A 6,099-nucleotide genomic window follows, 5' to 3' on the forward strand; every position below is an offset into this window, starting at 1 on the left:
CTGTGAGCAAAAGAGTTAAGGGGCATCTCTCTCAGGCCCTGAGTTCAAGCCCTAGTACAGGCACACACACACACACACACACACACACACACACACACACACACACACACAAAGGAGAGGGGTATGGGCATATATCAACTGGTATAACACTTGCTAGAAATCCTGGATTTAGAAAAAAATTGTGTGTGTGTGTGTGTGTGTGCGCACATGCACACACGCACAGGACAAGAGATAGTTACTTGCTTTGGGCTTTATTCTCAGTGCCTAGAAAATTTGGGCAAAATAGCATTTCAAACATACTAATATAGCTAAGAATAAATGATGAATGAATGAATGATGTTTCAGGAGAGGGCACTTTCCCTAAACAAAGTGACTAAGAGCCTGACTTCTTTGAGGAAAGGTTTGCAGGACCTACGGGCGCTTCCCTCCTCTCCTTCCCAATGATCACACAGGGAAAGCAACCCCAGACCCAAACACTGATTAAGATGTCCCCTTGGTCCATGAATGATGCCATTTGAATGACAGAAGATGATCGCTTCGTTCCCAGGAGGATGAGCCCTGTGCATGACTTCTCTCCCTGTTCAGGTGGGAGCTAGCACACAGCACTTGATTCTTCCTTGTCTTCCCATTATGAGCTCCAGGGGCTGGAAAGGCAGGGCTTTCCCATGCTGTCTGAGCATGGCCCCATCCTTCTCCACAATTTGAAATGAGCTCCTATAAAACGAGGCTGAGCCACAGCCTGACTGGGGCTCTTTTGCTAGGGGCAGTCACTACACACTGAGCTGCACTTTTGCAGAAGGCAGAGAGCTGGTTGCTTAGCAACAAAATGAGATGCTGGTTTAACTAGCTCAAGATTCACATTTCCCTAAATCCATGCAACTTTAACCCTTTAGTACAGGGAGGCCAGCAAAGCCTGGGAAAGAGAGAACTATCATTCATGTGTATAAAGACAAACACTCAAGGGCGGCTCACAACTGTAAGCATAGCTAGTTGGGAGACTTGAGACGTAAGGATTAAGGTTCAAGCCTGCTTCAGCAGATACACCTGAGAGACTCTCATCTCCAATTACCTAGCAAACAGCCAGAAGTGGAGGTATGGCCCAAGTGGCCTTGAGCACAAAGGCTTAGCAAGAGGCAAAGGCCAAGTTCAAGCCCCAGGACCAAAAAACAGAACATTGCTTGAACATCCTGCTTCAGCCTCCCATAAACTGAGCCATAATCTGTCTTTTTTCTTTGGGGGGGGGGGCTTGCAGTAGTGGCTCACATCTCTAATCTTAGGTACTCAGGAGTCTGAGATCTAAAGATTGCATTGCAAATCAGTCTGGCCAGGAAAATCTGTGAAACTTTCCAATTAACTACCAAATAGCCAAAAGCAGAGGTGTGACTCAAGTATTAGAGCACCAGACTTGAGTGAAAAAGCTAACAGACGGCATCGAGGCCCCAAGGTCAAGCCCCAGCACACATAAAATAAATCAACAAAATAACTTTAAAATATATACATATATATATATAAAAGATTACATTTCTCTTCTCCTTCATAATCTTGCCTAATTTGGATCTCTTGTTTTATTCTAATCTAATCAATATTACAATAGGACTAGGTATTTTACGGAACTTCTCAATAAATTAGTCTCAGTAGCTAATTATGCTTTCTAATAGATTTTCTTTGGTGTTTCATAACTTTTGGTCTCAATTATGATTTATTTCCTCTGAGTAGCCTTTTAACACCCTGTTGGAGGCTTTAATTCATGAAATAAAAAGAATAAACAAGTCATGTACAGTGGTTAATACCTATAATCTAGCTACTCAGGAGGCTGGGGCAGGAGGATTTAGTAAATCACCATCTCTTTCCTCTACAATGTCAAATGTGATATATAAAATTAAACTTTTTGCCCGAGATCGTGGTAGCGGGTGGTCGACTGGATTTTGCGGGTTTTTCCTGGAAACTTCGAGTCGTGGCTTACAGAAGAGATGAAATGTGGTCTGATGGGTGGTATGACTATGAAAGGCTCCCAAGAGAAAGAGGGCCACCTCGGAATCACAACAATGATGCCTACAATAGAGTAGTTAATACTGCGCCAAAGAAATCACCACTGCCAGAAAAGAGGCCACCACTGCTAGAAAAGAGACCACCACTGCTAGAAAAGAGACCTCCACTGCTAGAAAAGAAACCTCCACTGCTGGACAGACCTGATGAAGGAAGCTCTAATAGATATTACAGTCATGTTGATTACCGAGACTATGACAAGGGCCGCAGTTTTTCTCATGATCAAAGGAATGTTCTACCTCACAGAGGAGATGAATCTGGCTATCGATGGAGTAGAGATGATCATTCTGCGAGCCGACAGCCCGAGTACAGGGACACAAAAGATGGTTTTACAAGAAAAAGTTTCTACTCTTCCCATTATTCGAGGGACCGTTCTCCCCATAAAAGGGACCCTCCATTTTTCAGAGAGTCACCTGGAGGTCGAAAGGACTCTCCACACAGCAGATCTGGATCCAGTGTCAGCGGCAGAGGCTACTCTCCAGAACGGAGCAAGCCGTATTCATTCCACCAGTCTCAGCATAGAAATAAAGAGAGATCTGCTCAGTCTTTGAAAACATGACGAGACACTCCACCTTCGAGCTCTCCAGCAGTTCCTTCATCAATGGTGTTAGACAAACCCACTAGGTTAACCGAAAAGGAACTGGCTGAGGCTGCAAGCAAGTGGGCTGCGGAAAAGTTAGAGAAGTCGGATGAGAGTAACTTGCTTGAAATTTCTGAGTTTGAGACGGTACCTGCTGCACCATTATTCATTGACCAGCCAGAGGAACCTGAGTCGAACACAACCAACAGGATAGAATTATTTGAAGACAGTCAGCTAGACAGTTGCTCTAAAGCAATAGCATCAAAAAACCAAAGAAACTGAACAGGTTTACCAGCAAGACTGTGAAACCTTCGGGATGGTGGTGAAAATGCTGATTGAAAAAGATCCTTCATTAGAACAGTTGATACAGTTTGCACTGAGGCAGAATTTACATGAAATAGGTGAGCGGTGTGTTGAAGAACTGAAGTATTTTATTGCAGAGTATGATAATTCTGCTCAAGATTTTGGAGAGCATTTTTAGAAAAATTAGTGTTCAGGCAAAATGTAACCACCCTCCCTCTACCACCTCTGGATTTGTGTAAACCCTTAATGTATAAAACTTTTGTGATGAAGAGAAATACTTTATTTGGCTACATTTCCAATTCAGTTTAAACATCTAAAATAGTCCTTTATTTTTATTTATTTTTTTGGGGGGGGGGGCCAGTCCTGGGGCTTGGACTCAGGGCCTGAGCACTGTCCCTGGCTTCTTTTTGCTCAAGGCTAGCACTCTGCCACTTGAGCCACAGCGCTACTTCCGGCCGTTTTCTGTATATGTGGTGCTGGGGAATCGAACCCAGGGCTTCATGTATAGGAGGCAAGCACTCTAGCCACTAGGCCATATCCCCAGGCCCTAAAATAGTCCTTTAAAGATATTTTAATTATATATTTTTTTCTAAACATGAAGCCAGGCCACACCCCCACCTCCCAAAACGGTTAATTTGCTAAGCTTTGATAAAGCAGTCTTGGTGAGCAGCTTTTTGTATTTACTTACTCCTGTTCTACTGTCTTCCATGGCATGTGGTGATTTGTTTTGTCATGTGAGCGTAATTTATAGGTAGAAATCATTCCACTTAAACATGTGTAGTCTTTTGCATTCTTGTAGCAGAGATTGCCATGTGAAACCATTAGCATTTTGAGTTGTGATTTTTTTTTTAACTGACTCTTTGCTTTTGTTAGGCCTTAGGAAGTCGAGGGTACTATGCTAATAAACAGCACCCTGGTATATTAGTGAATATTTGCTTTGAGAACAGTTCTCATTCAGCAGCAAAACAAATTTAAAACCTTTAATACACACCTTAAAATATTTTTTCCCAAAATAAACAAATAACTCTTAGGGTGTTCTCTTAAAATATCCATGAAACTTTGGAGTACCCTAACTGATCAAATCTTAAACATCATAGAGTAAGAATAAAAGAAAGAGCAATTTGAGATGGAAGATGAGTATTTTAAAGATGTGAGTCCTCAAATCCTTTTCTGCAGAAAAAACTCAGTATATATAAGAACATTTGAGTTTTATCTTTTCATAGACCCATACTTTTTAAAAAAAGGATCACATGCTCATGATTAAGCCATTTGCAAATTATTCCTTTATTAGTCTCTATAATCTGAGTGTTTTGTTTTGCTGACTTTTAGATGTCCTTTGACCTTCAAAAATATTCTTGAAAGAAAACGAGGAGAATTAGTAAGCTAGCAAGCAGTCTGTGTGTACTAATCCTTCATGAGTGAGCCAACCAATCACAGGTTGGTTAAGAATCTAACTGGGACCATTAGAATATTGTACTCATTTACTGGCCATTTTCAGCAGTCCGGTGCATTGAGCCAAAATACATAATTTTGTAGCATTAGTTAGTACGGAAACTTTAACAATCACATTTGTTATTACTGCCCAATTGCATTATCCTCCCATCCTTTTTCCATTTCTACCGTATGCTCGCTTCAATTCTAGCATTATTTTATGCCCTTTATTAATATCATCTAAATGTATCTCAAGAATATATTGAAAGTGGAAATAGCAGTATAAATAAATTTAATGGAGCTTATAATGGCTGCTTCAGAATACGTTTTACACCATTTTACAAGTTTAAAAGCTTGATGAAAGCCACATAAGTTTTCTAAGACCACCTGAATTTTCTTCCCTTGAAATCTAACTTCTTGACTTATCCAACTTTTATAAAATATAAGCCCATTAAAAATCCCACATGTTATCTCTGCCATTCTTCAGTGTGAACAGTGATGTACTGCTTACTTTTGAAAGATCAAGAAGGCACTGATGTTGATTTTATTTTATCCTCCCAGTGTCTTTTCTTTCCCTTAAATATTCTACTCCCAGAATTGAGTTCCTTTAATCAGGATAGTTTTACAAGTTTAAAAGTGAAATTTAAGAAACCACCATAGTCAGAGAAATTGTTATTGAAATCATTAAAGTGTTTTGCTAACATAAAATTCAGTGTAGGCACAAGCATTTAGAGCTGCTGATAGCTTGCCATTGGTGGCATTCTTCTAGGCTTGTCAGTGTCAAACAGCCTATTTGGTTTTTGCTTCTTAAAGTTTAATTTTCGGGTATATATATTCAGATATGTTCTAGAGAGTGTATTTTGCTAAATGTTCTTATTTCTAGATTGTGGTTTCTTTTTCAGTAATGCCCAACCGATGTGACTAAATTTTTGTTGTCTTATTATAAAGCCTTGGGTATCAATAAGGGGAAAGCAGATATTGTAAAACTTTTTGCAATGTTTTAAAAAAAAGAACAAAATAAAGCAACCAAGTTTAAGTGATGTCTCAAAAAAATAAAATTAAACTTTTTGTTTCTCCTTCCTTCCTTCCCTTTCTTCCTCCTGTCATTACCTTCCTTCATCCCTTCTTCCTTCCTTTCATTACTAATGATGTGAGTATCTATGAATCCTACAAACCTATGCAGCTTTTTCTTGAGATAGGGTCTCTCCATGTAGTCTGCATTTGCCTCAAGTTTGTGTCCCTTCTTTCTCTACTTCCTGAGTGCTGGGACCACAGGTGTCACTACCATTCCTTCCTTAATAATAATTTAAAGCCAGATGCCTGTGGCTCATGCCTATAATCCTAGCTGCTCAGGAGGCTAAGATCTGAGATCATAGTTCAAAGCCAGTGTGAGCAGAAAAGTCAGACTCTTATCTCCAATGAACTATTCAGAGAAGGCTGAAAGTAGCACTGTGATTCAAAATGGTAAAGCACTCACCTTGAGCAAAAGAGCTCAGGAACAGCACCCAGGTCCTGAATTCAAACCCTTAACCAGTCAAAATAATAATAATAATAGAAGTAAAATGGTAAGGTGGCTAGATTAGAAGATGATTATGTAAATATGGAACATTTTGTCGCTGTAGTTGCTATTGTTTTAACAATGAACACCCTGAAATGAGAATGAAAAAACCCTGAATGTTGTCTATATAGACTTTAGTTTATCTTTTTTTCTATCACTTTGAGAAACTGTTCCCTCTTCT

At 39.8% G+C, this 6,099-nt stretch overlaps 1 pseudogene; it reads left to right on the forward strand.

The window, feature by feature from the left end:
* Window positions 1-1,899: 1,899 nt before the first annotated feature.
* Window positions 1,900-3,130, forward strand: LOC125347884 (annotated as a pseudogene).
* Window positions 3,131-6,099: the final 2,969 nt, after the last annotated feature.

The sequence above is a fragment of the Perognathus longimembris genome, chromosome 3 (assembly GCF_023159225.1).
Source record: "Perognathus longimembris pacificus isolate PPM17 chromosome 3, ASM2315922v1, whole genome shotgun sequence".
Classification (NCBI taxonomy): Eukaryota; Metazoa; Chordata; class Mammalia; order Rodentia; family Heteromyidae; genus Perognathus; species Perognathus longimembris.